The 20,954-nt window shown below is 44.8% G+C and overlaps 1 long non-coding RNA gene across 1 annotated transcript in view; it reads left to right on the top strand.

The window, feature by feature from the left end:
* Nucleotides 1–19,823, top strand: part of LOC107319885 — a 42,110-nt gene extending 22,287 nt beyond the window's left edge. Inside the window, exons 2-3 of the long non-coding RNA XR_001557983.2 lie at nucleotides 19,516–19,571; nucleotides 19,657–19,823. This is a non-coding gene — a long non-coding RNA (uncharacterized LOC107319885). The remainder of the gene's footprint in view (nucleotides 1–19,515; nucleotides 19,572–19,656) is intronic.
* Nucleotides 19,824–20,954: the final 1,131 nt, after the last annotated feature.

Here is a 20,954-nt window from a genome sequence, read left to right on the forward strand (position 1 = left end):
GCTTGTTAAAATTAGTCACGCACTAAGCTGCAGTACATCTGTGCTGTCAGCCGGCCAGAGCCATCAACACTGCGTCTTCTCCAGCGTGAGCACAGATGGGAGCTGCTCTGCCAGCACCGGGCCCCAAATCTGGGCAGGCACAGATTCAATTCACTCCCTATTCCTGATTTTCCCTGCTTTAATTTGTGAAGCTTTGCTCAAATTTAGCCTCTCACCTCATCCTCGGCTTCTAAGCATTTGCATGTCCTGAGTATCCCACAGACAGAGGATCCCAAAACAAAACCTTGATGCTGGAGCGAGTTTCAGCCAAATTTGTACTTGGCTGTTCTGAAAACTTGCTTTTTAAACTTAATTGAGAAAGGGCTGTGATTTCCAAGGCCTTTTGGGGAGTGAGGTACCGAGCTGTCACTGGAAGTTTATTAAATTTGGGCCCAATTCCCAAAATTGGCTTGAAAAACTGCAAAGCAAAATTCCTGTCTGGCTCTGTGCTGTGGTCCAGCTGTTGATCTGAAGGCACCAAACCTTCTGGCAATTAACAGCTGCTGTCAGCATTGAGCAGGAGGCATCTTTTGGAGTTTTCCTTGTGGTGCCCTGTTTTTGGGATGGGGATGGTGGAGAAGACAGGTGCTGCTGCCAGCAGTGCGGGGCCGCACTGTGCCTCCAGCCCCACTTCCCTATTGAGAGCTGCCTTTGATGCACATCCAAAAATAAGGCTTTGGATCTTAACTGCTTAACTGCTCTATCAACATGCCCCACTGTACAAACACATAAACATCTTACATGCCTGTTCCCAAGCCAAGGATCTCATGTTTCCCCGTGTCCTACCTCTGATGACTTCTGACTTGACATAGCTGACATCTGTGCTCACCCAGCCCTGCACCCCCAACCTCATCTTCTTGCCCTGCTGAACACCATTGCTCCTCCTGCAGCCCAGAAACACAAGCTTTCTCTTTTCCCACCCCTAAAACAAGGATTATCATGACTTCCACCAGAATTTCTCAACCACCAACAGCAACAGGTCCAGCAGCCCAAGCTGAGGCAGAGAAGGGGAGAACACTGTGCTGTCTTTGCCTCTTTCAGAGCACGTTTGGTGCTGACTTCCAGACATTTTGCACATAATTCCCTGCCTGTGAAAGCCTGACATTGTGCCGGGAGGACACGAACACAGAACCTTTGTGCTGAGGGTATTATGCTTTCCCCGCGCACTTGCTCTCTGCTCGCACATGCTGTCTGGACAGCCCTTGGAGCTCGGTCTCTTGCATACCATGCTTTCTGATGGAATTTGGATTCAAATGTGAAAATTCTCCACCACACAATAAAAGTGGCATTTCCATGCCCTTTAGCACATCAGTCTTTTCTTGTGAATAGAGCCCTGAGTTCTTTGGCTTTTGCCGTATGGAACAATCGATCCCTTCAGTTAACTTGCCAACAGTAATCGGTTTCTCCTAGCCATAAATTTTAGCTATTCTTTTTTTCTCCCTTTTTTGGGGGTGAATCGGTGGGGAATAAAGTAATAAAAAGAGACAGCCATAAAGTAGGCAGCTGTTACTAGTCAGATCTTGCTCTGGGAAAGAAGCAATGTGAATATCAGCCTGGCTATTACCTATTGCTCTGTAATGAAGTTTAGCTATCAGGGCAGGTTGCTTTATGAAGGGTCTCAGTGTAAATGTTCTCACTTCCAGCTTCCACTTTCTCTGTACTTAGGTCAGCTGTATTCAAACTAAAAGACAAAACAATCTTAAGCACCCTGTGGGCTTTTAATGCTTGCTGGACAAGGTGAGGTAGTGTCATCTAAGAGTGCAAAGTGGTAGTGAGACAGTAGTTTTGCTTAGATGTAACTTTCTGGATATACCACTTTTCTCTGTTTTGTGACATCATTTGTTTGCTCGTTCTTTGCCTTGCATTGCCAGTCTGCTCTCTCATTTCACCAAGGTTTTTGCTGCATGTGTCTGTTTCTGAAGGAAGACCTTGATACTCCTTGCTCTGATGGAGCTGCAGCTTTGGCACTGGTGACATTGGAGGGGTTCTCCAGAGCACAGCAGCATCCCAACACCAACCCCATCAAACTGTCCCTCTCGTCTTCCCACTGCTGTTCCTGACTTCATTCATCAGGGATGGGAAATGCTCAGGAAAAGAATTTCCCTCTGTCCAATGTTGAGCCCTGCTGAGCTAACCATACAGGTCCTGCTTTTCTCTAAACCTGGAGTGTGTCCTGAGGATGGGCTTATTTGAGATAAATATTACCTGTATGGACACTTGCCATTCATGTAGCTTGGTACAGCATGGTTGGTTTTTTTTACACTTGTGTGGTTTGCAGCAAGCCATGAGCACTTGCCTTTTCAGGGCTTGGGAAGGGAGAGCAGCTTTGAAATTACACATAAAATTGTGCAAATGAACTTGATCTTGCTCAGTTTCCTTCCCTGTGTGCTCCACACCGCTGGTGTCTGGGAAGGAGAGTGGGAACCCCTGGCATGAGGCTTATAAGAGGCAACATGGCACATTTAGGGTCTGATCCCTCTGCATGACAAAATAAAGGCTCTGTCAACCCTTAGGAAGGAGGATTCCCTTACCTGGGTTGCTTGTAGAACAACCAGAAAACCCTCCTGCAGAGATTTCCTCCTTCCCTGCCGTTGCTGGTCTGCAAACTTTTGCCTTTTCTCCAGCAGCGTCGCGGTTCCTACAAAGCCCTTCCAAAGCTGATGTCATTTGGGCAGAGATCTGCCAGATTTCCTGACCTTTTTGACACATTCCCAATATCCACAGCCCCTGGGGACCCTGTGAGGTGACGTGGCCAAAGGCCTGGCCAGCATCCCCCACTAGAACTTAATTTTCCTAATGACACTCTTCAGCTCCAGTTGGCTTTTGGAGAGCACTTTGGTTTCTTACCACTGTTCTCACTGAGGACTGGAATGAAATATAGATATTTTAACCCCCCTCAGTCTGGCAGGTGCTCCCCTTGCATCAGTTGACGCTGTTTCCTGGGGTTGTGTGGGTGCTGTGGATGTCATCAGCCCATTTGATTTTGTTTTGATACCAACACCCAACACCACCTTCATGCACAAAAGTGGAGATGGAGGCCCACTTGTTCCAGATGTTGACAGGTTGGAGCCACCTGGGTAAAGCAATGGCTTCCTACCCCCAGATGCACAAAACTTTGGGCACGTTTTTGAAGCAAGAATTGCTTTTTTTTGTCCCTACCTTAAGTCTACCCATATGTGAGACTGCCAGGGCAGGGCCTGCCTTCTGATGGTGTTTGCCTTGAGTCTGGCTTGAAAAAGGACCTCCTCCAAAATGCTGCTGCCACCCAGAGAAGATTAACAAACTCAAGGGACGGCCAGAAATAATATATACAGCCCTTACTCACATTCTTATCACGATCGGTTAAAAAAAATAAATACACATAGCTGTCAGTTTACCACAGCTGAACACAGTTGTATTATCTGCTCCGCTTTCTGATTTATTTGTTAAAGTACAGCAGAGCACTTATGCTCTGTGCAGCTTATAGTTGTTCTTTCACCAGCAGCAGAAAAGCTTACGCATTCCAGTAGTTAAATGATGCAATATCCAGGTGGGTATTCAATGGCCCGTGACAAATCTGGAATGACACAGCAGACACCATAAATATCTTCACTTGAACAGATAGACAAAAAACCTTTTTTATAAATGTGGTCCCCCCCACCTCCACCCTCCCCCCCCCTTTTTTTTTTCCCCATAGGATGGCCTTAATTTTTAAAATACTATTTAAAAATAGTCCAGGGAATCATCTCTGTCCTCAATCTGGCCTGTTCCCTTCTGAGCTTTCAGGACGTGGAGCCTGTTGTGATGCAAGCAATGGATCTCTTTCCTATTGAACAGATTCTTCTTGATGTTTCTTTAACAATCAGAGGTTCAGCTGTGGGAATATTCCCAAACTGTTCAGATAAACCCCTCAAGCGTGTGCACATTCATGTCTTTTTTACATCATTTTGGGAGTTATTGAAACATGGTCATCTGTTAGGTGACTGCGCTCTGAACCAAGGCAATGTGCCAGGTGCCAGGGGTGACCTTCAGCAAGGATGTGTTGTCCTACAGACACAGGGTAGACCCTGCCCACGCTGGTGCCTCAGCATCTTCTCTGAGTTCTGTTATCATCACGCTACATATAATGCACTGCAAAGGGGTAGCTGAGGGATGGAAGGGAAGCACACCTTTATTACCAAATTAGGATTTTAGGAGGTCTCTGAAGTGAGGCTGAACTTGCTGGATTTCTAACTTTTCAATTAAACCTTTTAAAAGAAGTTTTTCAAAGGTTAGGGAGGAGAGGTGGGTGTTTTTTTTTCCTGAAACATTCCTTTTGCTTCAAGGTGAAAAGGTATGTTTACATTATTTTATTTAATTACTGACTGACGTAAAAACTATGGTTTTCTTGGCTCTGTTATTGAAGGAAACAATGGTGTGGGATCCTCAGTGTGGTGTTTAGCTTACAGAAGCATTGCTTCCAAGAGTATTGCACCCACACTGGGTACCTCAACACACAGCAATTGTGCTATTCTTAGGGACAGTCCTGATCATGGAAAGGCAGAGCTGTGGTGGGTGGATGTGTGAAAGGCAAAGTGGGGTTCGGGGTTTGCAAACACTGCTGGCCACAGGCACCAGGACAGTGCTGTAATGCACCTAGGGACACTGCAAAAGGGACTGAAATTTGTCATCTTGAGTAGTGTGGTCCCAAGGAACAAATGTGAGTTTTGGCATTGCTTTGCCAAACAAAAGTGGATTTGGATTCAATCTCCTCTGCAGTGTATGACAGACCTTGTGTACAATTGCTCCCAAACAGGCTATCAGCATTCAGAAGAATGTATCTGATGTTGTTTATAGGACTTTTAAAAATACTTCGTTATTTAAAGCTGTGGGATTTCATTACTGATACATGTGTGCCTCAGAGGCAGATACCGAGTCTAGCAAAAACATTGTTCTCTCTTAGTGCTTTGGGCAATGACTATTTAACAACACATGCTGCAATGGGGCATCTCAGAATCATTTTTCAAGATAGGCAGCTCTGAAATGCAGCACGTGCAGCTTAATGGACTACACATGGGTATGCTCCTTCCCACACCTCCCCTCTTCGAAAACATTCTTTATTCATTTAAATACATCCTTTAAGAATAAACAGCAAAGAACTTGTCAATTTGTCTTGTTCTCCATATCCCTTTCTCCTCCTCGCAGTTAAATCCATGTTATAGGCTAACATAGCTGATCTTTATCTGTTCCCAACCACTTACCCCTTCTGGTATTTTGCAGTCACTTTCACTGATACTTGTGTGTTTATTTCTGTTTAATCTCTAGCGTCAAAGCACTAGAAAACTGTCTTGGTCTTGAGTTATGGGATACTTGTTCCTACCACCAATTAATGAGTGACGTAATCACAGCTGCATCTCAAATGAGCCTGCCTGAAAATACCTCCATAGCGCTTTCCAGGCACAACCGCATTGTATTCGTATGCAAAAAAACTTCTGCTCAGGTCAGGCATCAATTGCTCTGTCTAGCAAGGGTTTGGGGCATGAGGTCCCCATGGGGTGTGGGGTTTGCCCTGAGGCAGCTCTGTCCCGTGGTAGACCTCTGCTTGGAGCTGTGTGCATATCCCCTTGGCAGCTGCTTGGCTCCCCGGCAGTGATGCCTTTCTTCTTGAGGGTTTGAACTTGCAGACTCCCCTATCCTTTGGCAGAGTTTAGGTTTTCAGTCTATTGTACAGAAATGTTAGTGTTTCTCTGTGAAACAGCAAGGATTCTTTCTTTCTTTCTTTCTTTCTTTCTTTCTTTCTTTCTTTCTTTCTTTCTTTCTTTCTTTCTTTCTTTCTTTCTTTCTTTCTTTCTCTCTTCTCTCTTGTCTCTCTTTCTCCTTTTCCCCTTTTTCCCTCTGTCCTTTCTTTCCTCTCTCTTCTCTGTTTCTCTACTTTCTCTCTTTTCTCTTTCTCTCTTCTGTTTCTCTCTTTTCTCTTTTCTCTCTTTCTCTCCTCTTTCTCTCTTCCTTCCTTCCTTCCTTTCCTCCCTTCCTCCCTTCCTCCCTTCCTTCCTTTCAATTCCTTCCTTCCTTCCGTCCTTCCTTCCTTCCTTCCTTCCTTCCTTCCTTCCTTCCTTCCTTTCCTGCCTTCCTTTCTTCCCTCCTTCCTTCCTTCCTTCACTTCCTTCCTTCCTCCTTCTTCCTTCCTTCCTTCCTTCCCTTCCCTTCCTTCCTTCCTTCTTCCTTCCTTCCTTCCTCTCCTTCATTCCTTCCTTCCTTCCTTCCTTCCTTCCTTCCTTCGCTTCCTTCCTTCCCTTCCTTCCTTACCTCCTTCCTTCCTTCCTTCCTTCCTTCCTTGCCTTCCTGTACCTTCCTTTTTCCTCTCCTTCTTCCTTCCTTCTTCTAATTCCTTCTTCCTTCCTTCCTTCCTTCCTTCCTTCCTTTCTCTCTCTCTGTTTTTCTTTCTCTCTTTCCTCTCTTTCTTTCTCTCTCTCTCTCTCTTTCTTTCTCTCTCTCTCTTTCTTTCTTTCTCTCTCTCTCTCTCTCTCTCTCTCTCTTTCTCTCTTTCCTTCTTTCCTTCTTTCCTTCTTTCCTTCTTCTTTCCTCCTTTCCCTCTTTCCTTGTCTCCTTTATTTAATGTAGACAAAACAGCCCTGTTTTCCATGAGGTCATTCCGTGAAACACCCGGTGTTTTTCAAATGATGTTCCCCCCCCCCAAAAAAAAAAAAATGTAGACAGCAGCAGAAGATAGCTTGGAAAACTTCAGTCCCACTGGCTGTTTGGCAACAGCAACTGAAAATCCAGTGTCTTGTGATGGAAAGTGTCTGACAACTGCAACCATCGACAAGAGCTCCATAAATTAACCCTGGGAAAATCACTTAGCTTGCAGAAGAGATTGTGCATATGCATGAACAGGGAGAAGCTACTTGCTTCTCTCCTTCTCTAAAATCATAATTTCCTAGAAAACCTCCCTGGCCCAGCACCAAGGCACTAAGGAGAATGGCCAGGCATGACTGAATGGACTTTGTTTTGTTCCCTTGTTTTGCTGATGTCTTCCTCTGCTTGTCCTGCTTTCTCCTCTCCTCATCTGAGGCATCGTGGCCCATCTCTGCAACATGTTTGCTAGGAACACTTGAGTTTCCATTAGTAATGCCCATCATGTGTTTGTCAGGTTCTGTGCACAGTCCTCCCTTAGTATTCCCAAAGTGTTAAACTGCATTTATTATACAGGACACCGAGAGAAAATTGGCCAAGCAGTTGAAGGATAATTGTGTTTCTTATATTTTCCCCATTTTCCTCCTGTAGAAGATATTTGTTTGGTGAAAAGACAACTGTATTTTTATCCAGCTTTCCTCCTGCTGTTACAGAGCTATGCTGTCATTACTCATTCAATTTTTATCTTTTATGGCAATGAATTTAGGGGTTTTTTGGCTGTGAACTCTAGTTTGCTCTGTCTTTGCCCTGATTAGCTCACATTTGCTTTTTCTTTACTTCCTGCAATAACATCTTTTCCTATAAAAGCTTTATGTGTTTATCTTTTAGGCATTTATTTGTAAACCACCACCAGGCCCTTGTAGTTAATCCAAAGGCAAAAGCCCCAGAATCTCCAGGAGATGATCACAATCTAACCACCAAACGGAGTCCTGGACATGGAAGGTGTCTACCCGTATGTTAGGGCCATTCCTCTGGGTCAGATCGAATTTAGCCTTGCCTTGTGTTTAGGGATGTGTTGTAGATGCCAAGAAGAAAAGGACAAGGAGAGAGTGTCCTCATTCCACCTCGGCAGCATTTTGATTCTTGGCAATCAACAACTTCAAGAGTTCCCATGCTAGAGGTTGCGTTCCTTCTTGGTAGTTAATGTCCGTGTCTCTAATCCACATTTAAACACTGTGCTTAGTAACATTTGTCTGTGTAGTGGCTAACAAAGCCTTCTGTAAGTGGCTTTTTTATTTTTGTTAGCAAAATATTTTTGGGTTCCATAAAGCGTTTTCCTTAAAAAAACAAACGGAATAAATCTTGGTAATCTATCAAATTTAGCACTGTGAAAATCACAACAATTCCCCAGCCAACCCCATTGTCTCAGGCTCAGCTCAGACTCTTTGACAGCTCCCTCGGTCAGTGGGAATTTCCTGGGCACTGTGATCATCTCTGGGGAATTGGGCTTGTCTCAAGGCGAGTCCTTGAGAGCAAAAGTTCTACAGTTGGAGTCCTTTCAGCAGCACTTTGCTGGATTTTTACCAAGAAAACTGGTCACCTTCTGTCTTTGACCTTCCCCTGCATCATTTTTCTCCACTGTAAGCAATGCTATTTCCAAGGTGGGTTTTTGGATCCATTAGTAACACTGAATCAACCCAACCTTCACCCCAGCCAGAATCTCTGCTCTACTTTTTCTCACTTGGCACCAGGTTTCCCATAGCTGGAGGTCTGAGGTCTCCACCTGAGTGACCAGTTGAGTTTGTCCCATAGCTGGAAGCCCAGCTCACATCTCCTCACCCACAGAGGAAACCAGTAGACATCTTGCCCATGCTGCTGATAGTCCTGGCTTAGGCTGAGATGGAAATGCAGAGGAAGGATGGTTGAATCTCTTATGGGAAGGGTGCAAGCTCATTCCCACTGGCAAGGAATGCAGCATGAAGCCAGAAAATCTCTGCTCAGAGCATTGGGCAAGAGCCTGTTTTACAAAGCTGCCTGGCTGCTCTGGCAGTGGCTGTTGTTTTCCAACCCGAAGCAAACCATCAGGGCAACAGATGATGTTTACTTCATGTGACATAATACTCAAGTCAAATATTATTTAATAGTGCTTTCTTTCATGTCCTGACAACTCCAAAAGTGCCTCTGTATGACAAAAAGCTGTCGAACAACTTTTTGCAGCTTTGTCTTGTTTTGTGTGCTGAGCGAATATTTGTCTTTTCTTTGGCCAAGTCAGACTGATCCCAGAAGAGCTACATCAGGTCAGACTGAAGCCATTTGTGTTCAGTTTTGCAAACACAAGTTTATCACGTCCCACAGAGGAGACTGCAAAAGGGTTCTGGTGGCTTTTGGACTGAATTTACAGTCAGTTAGTATGCCTCATGAAACAGAGGGATTAGGAAGAATGATGACATGACATGAAAAAAGGCTCAGATTGTGACCCAAAAAAGTATCAGTAACTTCCAGGTACCTTCAGGTGATTGGCTCAGGATCATGCTCCTACCAGCATCCTCTTATTGTGCCATGTGTTTGAGACCCACCTTGCACATCCAGCAAGGCGTGGATTGAGGTGGTGCTGTCCAGAGTCACCCTTACTTTTCCAACAGCATCTGGTTTATTAACCTCCTAGAAGTCATTTTCATGAGGAAATGACACATTTTAGGGATTTGAAGCAGTGTCTTGGTGTAACACAGGAGAACTGCCCTGAAAATGTGGTAGCCATGGCTTACACCATTTTCATGGTGTGCTTAAACTGGTTGTATTGTTGCTTTCATTAGAGAAAGTAAGCACGGATGGAGAAGTGTCTTTGGAAATTGTATTTCAGGTGCCTGAAGCTGAGAGAGGAAAATGTGGCTGTTCTTCACCTGCTACAGGTTTTCTCTTTCATCAGAGCCAACAAAGCTCCTATCAGTAAAGTAGAAATACCCAAGAATTAAAAAACAAAATAAAACCAAAAAAACCAAGATAAAATATTTTTAGAGGTATGGATTTTAGGAACACCCAGAATGGCTGAATGCCACAAAACATCATAAATGTTGACTGGGATTGTTACATGAATTTGCCCAGGCAATGACCATGCCCTTTGTATCCACTTTCCCTAATACTCAGTCTTTCAGGTTCCACTGGCATCAACATAAAAGCTTTGAGGCCACAGTGTCACAGGCATGAGTATTTGCAGGAGCTGAACTTCACATTCCTATGTAAAAATTATTGGAAAAGAAGTGCAGAAAGAAAAGAGAAAAAAAAAAGGGGGGGGTGGGAGGCGGGGTGGAATATTCAGGGCCATGTTTATTAACAACTGGAAGGAAAACTGTGCTTTTGGAGCTGGCTTTGATAAGGGTTTGAGGAGTTTTGAGGTGCTACCAAATGGTCCATAACCTCCAAGACCAAGTAATATTTAGCTGACTTTTTCCAAAGCAGAGTTGCTGTGCTGCTTTGGGTGGTTTGTCTCTGTGTTTTAATTACTCAAATAAAACTTTCTTCTGGATATCCTCAGCACGACCGTCTGAGCATCGTCTCTGAATTAAAACCATCCAGGAGCCTTCTGTACGTGCTAACACTAAATCAGTTTTAAAGGACAAAGGATTGTCTGTGTGTTCTCTGAGTTCCATCAGGTCCTCTCAGTGTCCTTCAGCAGTGGCTGTGTGTGGCAGCCCAGGAAAATAAACTCCAGCCCATTAAAGTAGATGTTGCTAAGAGTATTGGGCTGACAGAGACTACTTTATCACAGTAAAGCTGCACTTATGGCTGATACAGATCTAAGCCACTTATGTTGATGTGTTTGGAAGCAAGATGTTTGGTCTGTTTTATGGGTTTTATTGTTTTCAAGATGATTGATGTTGCAAAAGGCTTTATCATCCTGTCAGCAATAAACGGAGAAAGGACTCAAGCCATCCAGAGCCATAGAACTGGTAGCTCCTTCGAGGTCTCCTGACTCACAGCTGTGAGCCTCATCCTCTCAGCCGCCCTTCCCCAGAGCACTGGGCCGTCATCATATGCTCCTCTGAGTCCCAGCTCAGCTGTGAGCCCACAGCAAGGAGAAAGGTGTCCATCAGCAGCTCTGCTGGGCACTGCTTGGAGAGCTACAGACCTTGTGGGGGTTTCAAACCCAGGCAGTATCCCGAGCCCCACTTGGGCCTTCTGCAGACACACTGTAGCTGATCTGACTTAACATTTAGATTGGAGACAGGCGGCAGAATTTAATCCAGAAAAGATGGAGACAGAAGCTTTTAAAAAAAGACTGTTTATTAAAGCTCCTTCTCAACTTTAATGCCAGGAGGGGTGCTTTCAGAAGACAGAGGGTTGGGTACCACTCACTGCTCTTGCTTTCCCCATTCCTTGTAGGGTGCCAGGTGCTCTGCCAGCCCTGCACCCAGCACTACCTGCTGCCATTCCAGCAGAGCCATCCTGCTCCTCTGGCACATAGACTCAATGTCCAGCAGCCAGTGGCATCTCTTGCTTTGCTTGCTCCCTGCCTGCTTTATAGGGCAGCATTTTTCTGCCACTTCTGGCTGGGAGGCAAGCTTTGTCTGAACAAGCAGGAGGGAGGCCTTTTTGGCAGCTCCCCATCTCCTCTCTCATTTCCCCTGGTGTTTTGGCTCTTTCTCCCCTCTCTGTTTATTCCCTTAGGAGCCCAGACACTAGCAGAATTGTTGAGACTCTGGAGAGGGTGCAGCAGTCGAAGTCATGCATTCACATTTCATTTTGTAGAGAGAGAAAAAGAGCAGATGTTGGTTGCAGGGGAATTGCCTTGGGCTGGGAATGGGGTTATTGGTGCAGATGCAGAGCCAGACCCATGCTGGCCTATGCTGCTTAACTGTGGAGAAGGCCGTGTCAAGCACTCAGGGCACCATCCAGGATAGTCCAGGTCACTAGGATGAAGCTCACAGTAGTCCTGAGGACTACTCCTGAGGACCCTGCTCATGTCCATTTTTCACTGCCTCCTGCAGGGATGTGCTGGGAGAAAGAAGGGAGAATTCTGCCTTCAGAAACCTTCCTCTCCTACCAGCCTGGAATGAAGTGCAACAGCTAAAACTCTTCCTTTTGCATAAAGGATCTTTTGAAAGAGGTTTTCTGAGCACTGTAGTGGCAACTGGAGAACAGATGCTATGTCCTTAAATCCAAAGGCTGCAATTTGAGGTTGAATTTAACCTAGGCACCCTGGTGCCCAGTCTTAAGAAGAAGCTCAAACCAGGTAACAGCACTGGTCTTTTCTCACCTATGAGGGAATAGGACTGATGTGGATAAACCCAAAGCTGGATGAAGTGAAACTTTTTCATCCCTAACAGCTCAGCCAAGCTTTGAATCACAGGGACAGCTTTGAACCTCAGATTTAGAATCATAGAATCCTTTGAGTTGGAAGAGATCCTTAAAGGTTACCTGGTCCAACAACCCTGCAATGCACAGGAACACTCACAGCTCCATCAGGTGCTCAGAGCCCAATCCAGCCTGACCTTGGATGTCTCCAAGGGTCAGGCACCCACCACCTCCCTGGGCTTTGCTGAAGACACCGCCTTTCACACCAGGCACATCTGAGGAGGGAACTGCAGGACTTGGACTCCAGACCCCACATCTGGCAGGCAGGACATCCAGCTTGCCTTCCCCAAGAGAGGCATGCAGTGTACAGAGCGGCTTTCAGCGTGCTCCAGTTCCTTGCAGGCCGGCAGTGGGGAGGTTTGTCTTCTCAGCAAGCCACCTCGGAGGGCTTCCTGCACTTGGCGTGGGTCTGGGTTGAGCCAGCATGCTTAGGACCACACAGAGAGCCCAGCCCTTGGCCCTGGGCTGCTCACTGCCTGTGTCTGGCTCCTGCTGGGCAGCTGTCACCCGCTGAGCCTGCACTCCTGCAAGGTGGGCTGCCAGCATCCAACCCATGGGACGCAGCAAGGGCACGCAGGCTGTAGTGCTGTAAATTGCCCTATAAATAGACAAGGGATTACCTTTCAGGAAGATGCGCTTAGTGAAACAGCAAGTGAGAGGGGTTGGTTTGTTTGTTGATACAAATGGTCTCCATGCAGTGCGCGGGCCCAGAGAGGTTGGAAACCCTATCAATATTTTGGTGACACAGAGTTACTAAGATGCTGTCAAACCCCGCTGAGAAAGGGAGCAGATTCTCTCCCTGCACACAGCTTGCTCACTTCACTCACACTCTCTGTTTCGAGTGAGATTTTATGTTTTATGGCACTGCTGTGCAGCGTTGCTCCATTCCCTCTTTATGATGCTGAATGCAGCACTCTCCTCTTCCTCCTGGGGAAGCTGAGCTCTCTGCGTGGATCTGGGAGCAGCATCCCAATGGGGTGGGGGGTGCAGCAGGCAGAGGCTCAGCAGAGGTCTGCTCTGTTTGCTCTGCTTTCTGTGCTCCAGCTCAGAGCCTTGGCAACCCCTGTGAAAATGCCTCAGGGTTAGAAAAGTCTGAAATGTGTTTGTTTCAAATACTTGGCAGGGCTTTTTTTAGGCAGAGTTCCCAGCACAGGTGTGAACTTTTTTTGGGTGCTGTTTGTAATGCAAACATAGAGAAGGAAGCGCTCCCATATTCTGCCTGGATTTCATAATGCTTCTGCACTGAGGTGTTTTTTTTTTTACCTTGTGGCCCATGGCAGTGTTGGTTTTACTCCCTATTCATTCATTTATTACTTAAAACCTGCCCTCCCTGCAGGTCCTGAGCCACGTTTCAGTGCTGGTGGGCAGCTGGAGGTGGCCCTGTCCACACTCAGGAGTACCATCCATGCACTCTCACCCTGTTGTGCTCTCACCCTGGAGCTGTTTGCTGTCCTTGTGTAAATGAAAGGAAACATCAGGTTTCATCAGCCTGGGATCCAGGGCACACCAGGCTGTTTTTCCTGGTTTCAAGCTCAAACCACATTCACGCTTGAAAGCCTGGGGGAATCTGCCTGAGCTCCACATTGTGCCCAGAGCCCTCTCTGGGTCTTCTCAATGCAGCCAGGAGGAACAGCTGTAAAACTCTGCTCAGATAAACTAAGCCATGAGCTCCTCACACTGGCCCTTTGTCTGGAGCAATGCATGTGGGGTGTGTTTTGGGACAAAAGTCTATGTTTGCTTTACATATATATAGTTTTTCAAGTTTGGTGGAGCAATCAAAGACCTTGTTGAAGTAGGACTGTGAATGTCAGGTGTGCATTTCCTTGACATGCAAGGGATCTGTAGTGATCTTGTCAAAACATGGCTCAAATGTAGGGACATATTGGGCAATATTGGTGGTAGGCAGACGGTTGGACTTGATGATCTTCAGGGTCTTTTCCAACCTTTAAGGTTCTATGATCTGTGAATATGGTAGACCTAAAAGGAGCCATTCTGCTGAGGCATTGTGGACGAGAAGGGGGTGCAAGGGTTTCAAGGAGCCTATGGCCATTTTGAGAATATGCTTCTGTGACACAGGGGTGGAGATGTGAGGACATCTGAGGTGTTCACGAGCTCTTTCTTGTTGAATCTCATTTATTTTATATATTATATATGCACTTCCATAGTCAAACAGGCAGCAGGTTTTCATACCAACCATTAACTCTGCAGTCCTTTTTGTTCTGTTTCTATGGGATTTTGGTGGAAAAAGCACATGGACAATCTGTATGCAAACCTCACCCTTTAGAAGAACTATATGAAAAGCCTTATTTTTCCATGAATTTTGACCCTCATTTTGTCTGGATTCATTGGAACACCTGAAAAACAAAACTCAAGCCCTCGATGCTTGCAAAACATCCATTAAGCCCCACAGCTCTGTCTGCTTCACTTCCAGAAGAGGCCTGGTTTGCCAAGGTGGATGTCCAAAGATACTGATTGGTATTTTTATTTGAGAAGAAAAAACCCCTAATATTTTAATAAAATAAGTGAGGGTCTGGGGGTACCACTGTGCTCAGGGTATTGAGATGTGGGTCAAAGGGAAAAGAGGATTACGTTAGTACCAGCCCTCCTCCTCCTGCCCTCCCGCTCCGAAGTCCCTCCTAAGTGGGGGATGGTGGGTGACGGACCTGCTAATTGCTGAAAAGAAGACTTCCCAGAAAATCCCTAATGCAATCACTGTGCCTATACAATGCAAGGTGGGGGTCGGACAGAGCACCAACGCCCTTTGTTGGGGTGGGGGCAGCTGCAGAGTCCTCCTTTGGCCTCACCCAGGCATGAAGAACAGGTATGCAGCTGAAGTTATGCTCAACACATTGCAGGATGACTTTCAGTCCTCAAAGGATCATGCTTTGCTGCTTTCTGTGGTGGCTGGTGCCCACCCGGTGCCTCCAGTGTCCTTACTTTGATCCAGCCTTAATGCATCTGAGAGAATGGGGAAAGACAGCTCCCAAAGTGCGCACTTTCAGCTCTCTGTCTTCTGTCACTCTTTGGAGATAAGCTATAGGAATCTTTCCTTCTAAAAGTATTATAAGGTCTTATACAGGAATCCTTTGAAAGAGAACCAGTTGTAGCTCTTAGCATCATTTCCTTGCTCAGGCACGACCTAGAATTTGTAAGTACTCACATTTGTTATCTGTACTTCGCTTCAATGTTAATAGTAGTTCCTGCTTTTAATTTGATGCTGATTGATCGTGAAACTGTGTGTAAGCCACATGGCACGGTGTTTACAGTTTTACACCATTCCCATTCTCCAGCAGCCACATCGAACTATTTACATAGCTCCAGACATGCTGAAAGGACAGCCAAGGAAGAGCATTTGTTTTGATTACTTCATTAACGCTTTATGAAATCAAGAGAAATCACAGCAGAGCAACCACGAGTGCCCAGCGCACACAAAGTACAGTGGAGGGTGAGGGTTAGGAGCAGGGAGGAGGTGTATGTGGTAGCGTTGTATACACCTGCTCTTCAAAAATAACCCCAAATGTTATCTTTGTCACATATGCAAGATTAACTCTTACTGAGGGCAAGAGTGTTATCTTGCTGTGTTTTGCCCCATTGTGGGTGAGTTGGAGCATAGCGGACACAGCTGGTGGGCAGGAAGGGCTGTGCAAGCTGTCCCCCACTGCAATGGGATGCTTCCCAGGGATGGGGTGTGGGCAACTGTCCCCCAGCTTTAATCACAACGTGTGGTTTTGCAGTGTTTTATTGTTTTGTCCAAGCCAGGCTCTTGTCTTGAAGCTGGGAGGGTGCATTCCGGCTGCACTCAAAATCAGGAATTCCAAATTTCTGCAGAATCTGACAGAGGAGAGAGTCATTTCCCACTGAACAGATGGGAACGACTGCTCCCATGGCTCTGGTATGCATGCACATGTGCAAGGGGCACTTCTAAAACAGCTCTTGCCCTTTTTTTCTCCTGGTGTGCCTGTGCGTGTATGAGCCACAGGTGCTTAATATGCACAGCCTGCATTATTCAAGCTTAAAACATAAAATAAAACAGCAAAGAGGCAGACAAATCATGACAAATATCAATATTCATTGTAATCTCATTCCTGGCAGTGTCTGGAGCCTTTTATGATAGCCAGGCTTCTAAGGAAACCAATTCATATATAAAAGATTAATTTCTTGAAGGTAAGCTGCACATACAAAATGAAAACCAGGTTAAGGGGAAAAATGTTCTGGGTGCTTTTCCCTGGCTGGGATGGAGGCATCTGGGTATGGCTTCAGTATGTGGTTTGCAGAGATGTTTTAGGGCTGCAGCACTCAGCTCCATTCATTTTGGAGGCTGTTGGTCACTCACATCCCACTGGTGGCATTTTCCTTTTTGGATAAATGCTGCTCGAGGTTGGGAGTGGTGCAAAGATTGTTTTCTTTCACAAAGAGCTCCAGGTAGATAAAAAGGAGAATGTATTGCACTCTGATTACTGGAATGTCAATAGTTTGCTTCATTTAGTATTCATTTAAAATAGATACTAAACTTTAAAGAATAAAAACCCTGTTTGCTTCATATCCTTCCCATATCACTATGCCAAGGAAATTGATCAATTCCATAGTGGGTTTGCTTTTGGTAGCGTAAAGTGAGAGCAAACAGTTACATGAGATTACCAACACTGAACGCACACCAATCTGCTGCAAATATAGGTTAGCTTGTCTTATGCCATGCTGGGAAATGAGTAATTAGCAATTGTTTTTTCAGAAGACTGACTTTCTCTCTGACACTGAAAGCCTACGTGATAGCAAACATAAAATAGAATATGCAGACTTTGCTGAAGGTTGCTCTCTGCTCTCGTAAGACAAAACAAAAGCAAAAGAGAATGCAGGGAATGTTTTTAATTCCAGCTGAGGAAATCTCGGGGGTTTCTACAACCCCTGCTGTGTGCAGCATTTTGCCCCTACTTGGCCCCATTGCTGGCTGTGATGTGCCAGTAGCAGCTGAGGAGCAGCTGGGTACCCTCTGCATGGGGCAAACGGCTGAGCCAAAGCAAGTGAAGAGGGCTTTGGGCAGCAATATGGCCACGCCGTTGATCTTGCACTAAGTCAAGGCTTCAGTGAGCTTGGTTTGCATGTGCAGTTATAAGTTTTCTAGTTGTCACCACACCTTTGTCCTCTGAGTAGCATGAAATGGGCATGGAGAAATACAGAGCACATCAGCTAAACAAGCGCAGGGGTAATTCAGAAATTCTGACACCATCCTTTCAATTTCTTCATGGAAAAATAAATCCCAATTGAAAACAAAAGAAAAAGGAATCCCAATCTGGAACAGAATTCAGTATTTCTATATGAAATTAGGATTGATTCTAGTGGTATCAAAATTGACATAGGTCGTCCCAGGCAGTCACCATCCCTGGAGGTGTTTGAGGACTGTGGAGATGTGGCTCTGGAGGATGTGGTCAGTGGGCATAGTGGGGGTGGGCTGGGGTCAAACTAAATGTCCTTTGTGGGTTTTTTTCAACCTAAGCTATTCCATGAAGTTCCCACATATACAAAGGCTGTGGATTCTTATCATAGTGTAAATCCGCAACAATTTGTTAACCCTCACAAAAAGGAAAAGCAAAATTGAGCTCCTATCTAGAAGGTTTTGCCATGCCAGAGAAGTACAGAAATTATTTTAATTTCAAGGGAGAAATGGTTAATATCAGAACTGGTTGAAATATTTGCTTTCTGATGGCAGCAAGGAGTCCTTTGAGGTCTTTTAGGCAAGCTTCAAAGACACCTACAAGTTGCATGATCGAAGCTTTGTTTTCAATTATTCATTTGCTTTCAATATCTGAAGGTCATCCGACAGGCTCGGATGGGGAATGCAGCTGTCATTAAAAATTTACTTTCTTTTTGTACTCCAATTAAACTTACAGATAATAGCAGATAAAAACAGCCACGCAATTGCTTTCCTGATGAAGGCACTGATTTATTGATACTGAACTTGGCTTCAGTATAGTTACACTCGGGATGAATTTACAAAGGTTTGCTTCCATTTTAGGAAGAAAAAAATTGTCAGCTGTAAAAACAGCAGAATGTGATACTGTCCTTGATGAGGATTTTTCTTGGCAGAATGGTATACACATCTTGCAGGCCCATGACGTGCCACGCTCCCTCTTAAGACACGATCAACCTGAGCTCTCACATTAAATTAGGGACCCAGTCCTCTCCACTCCCTCTGCAGTAAAGGGCTGGAGGGTTGGATCCACAGAGGGGGGATGGTAGGACCAAGCACGGGCCTTCTGCAATTTTCAGGATCTGTGAGTTTTGTAATGTTAAAAGTGAAATCTTACTTGAGGAATCACCCCTGCTAGACCTGCAGGTTGGTGTTCTGACAGCATCAGCACATCAGTAGGAACAAAGTTATCCAAATGGTGAAGTGCTTTTGGAAATGCAGCCATGTAACTTTGGCTTTTAAACAGCATTTTCTTCTGCAAAAGGCAGGGAAGAAGCTGCAGTGAATCGATTCCTCCCGCACGTATCTTGGACATGTTGACAAATTGATGGAGCCAAGTAGAACTGCAGAAGCAATTGGAATATGCAACAGTAAAGTGGCCTTTTGCTATATACAATTTAAGAAAGAAATGGGATATCCAATTCAGGTCTAGATTTACGATGTAAATACTCAGCTACAGCCACCTTGCACTCATTGACAGAGAAAACTGGGTAGCTCCACCAAAGCAAACTCTCTGCAATGACTCATCCCTAAATCACTGGTGATTAGTCCTGAATTACACTCCATATATTTGCAGAGGACTGCAGATGTACTAAAATTGTTTTTAGTGTACACAGGTAGAAAAAAGCACTAAGCACTGAAGATCACAACTGGAAGCCACTGTTAAAAGAAGTCATGGTGTATGGAGACAGCTCCATTGGAATGAGCTGAGTGTAGAAATGGAAGAAGGAACCAATCCTTCTCTTGCTATTTCAAGGGGGCCAGGAATTCCCAGGAAAAAATCCAGTAATTTTAAACTAAGTGGATTAGACTTGAGGATATTGAACTTCTCTTCCTAAGGCTCTCTTCCACTATGCAGTTCTCCAACTCTTGTTGCAGTATTGTTTGTTTTGTCCCTCTCAAAACTAAATTTATCACTGCAGTGATATTAGGAATTATCTTGAAGATTGGATCAAAGGGATTGTTTTTACTGTGGCATTCATTGCTGGTGAGCTTAGACTTCACAGCAGTTACCCACCCAACAACAGCCTCTACTCATCAGTTGGGTGGGGTGCCATCAGAAGCAGTTGATAATTTGGTAATTGAGTCACTACAAAGCGTGCGTCTGTTTTGGTTAGGAATGTAAGGAGTCACGAAAAAGCTGCTTATGCGTTGCCATAGGACATGCATCTTTTTTTTATTTGCTATGAACAAAACTGTCTCTTGAATATCTCACAGACTTTGCTAAGAATTTTAGAAATGTTGTCAGTATTTTTTTCTACATACATCTGGAATTTCTCCATAAGGTAGATAAAGAATATGCCATTACATGTTTAGTTCTTAACATCCTATTTGCTGTCTCTCTACAGGCAAACTATTCAATTCTACATCTTCCTCCTGGAGGCCTGGAGACTGGAGCAGTACGGTAGGAGCCAATGGGATGAAAATGTCCCACAAGTTTAGCAGGTAGTGTCACTCTCACTGAACTGAACTTTCATCCCCTTTTTTAGTGCTACTCAAATGCGCTCTTTAGGAGTGTTGAGTTTCAGAGAACATCACAGAAGTTAACTTCATGCTGCTTTCAGAAAGACTGATGGTAGAGGCTTGCTTGTCATCACATTGTCATCTTGTCCAAAGAGACTGGATCGCAATAAGTTAAAGCTCTGGTGTGACACAGTAAAGACTTAAGTGTATGCTTCTAAGAACAACCTCTTGCTATAATCCTATAAGATGACTAAGATGGATGAGGAAGGCTTAGGTTTGAGTCAATCTTTGGGTCCTTTTCATGCCTTTAATTCTGTCTGACTGATAAGACTATATGCAACGTGCAAGAGCGTTGTGCCTGAGCTATGAAAACAGCTGCAACAGAGGACAGATCTTAAATCTTCCCTGGATGGCGACATGTATGTTTGTATCTATCAATCAGCCCTGTCTTCCTGCTTTGAGATCCACCTGGTCATTGTTCCAGGCAAAGTTTAGGGAACTATTTCAGCAAATTCAAGTGGAATTTGACAAATAGTTTCAGGCCAGTTATTGTATGAGGTGAATTTTCTAAACCACCAGCTAAGAAGTTTTTAGGCAATACATTTCACTTTGTTGTTAGTTATTTTTCATCACTGTCTGAAGCAGAAAGAGGAATAATGGGTTGTTTTAATTGCTCCTTTCAAGTATTCCATGTTTGGTCACACCCAAACAAAATGTGCTCATCCCAAATTGTCATTTAAAGAATGACACAAACATGAATGAAAGAGAGCATTCAAACTGCAGCAGAGTTGGGGTCCAGGAGGACCTCCAGTTTTGGGACTGCACCTCACCATGTCCACTGGATTTTCTCATTGAGCTGAGTGACAATCTGGGGAAGGATGCTGGAACTGCCATTTGTTTTCTAGGGGTGATTTTCTATATCCAGACTTGTCTCTGTGTGCCACTGCCTCAAGTGCTTATAAGGTTCATGCAGCCCTGCACAGCAGGCTCTTTTATCAGACCATAGCAGCTAAGAATCACGCAGCATCCTCAAATGCAGTGCACGGCTTCCCCAGGTGCTAAACTTGGTTATTAATTCATACCTGACCAAGAGGTTGAAGCATTTGCCTTGTGCAGTTGTTTTTCCTTTTCCTTTCTCTCTCTCTCTCTCTCTCTCTCTTTTTTTCTTTTTTCTTTTTTCTTTTTTTCTGATAAACAGGGAATATTTCATTATGCACAGAATACCCAATTTCCCATATGGATAGAATGTTAAGAACGGGATTCTTTCTTCTTGGATATTCACGTAAGCAGCCTGAGATCCATGTGCTTTTCAGTTTAGATGAAA

This window comes from Coturnix japonica, chromosome 12, assembly GCF_001577835.2.
Source record: "Coturnix japonica isolate 7356 chromosome 12, Coturnix japonica 2.1, whole genome shotgun sequence".
Lineage (NCBI taxonomy): Eukaryota > Metazoa > Chordata > Aves > Galliformes > Phasianidae > Coturnix > Coturnix japonica.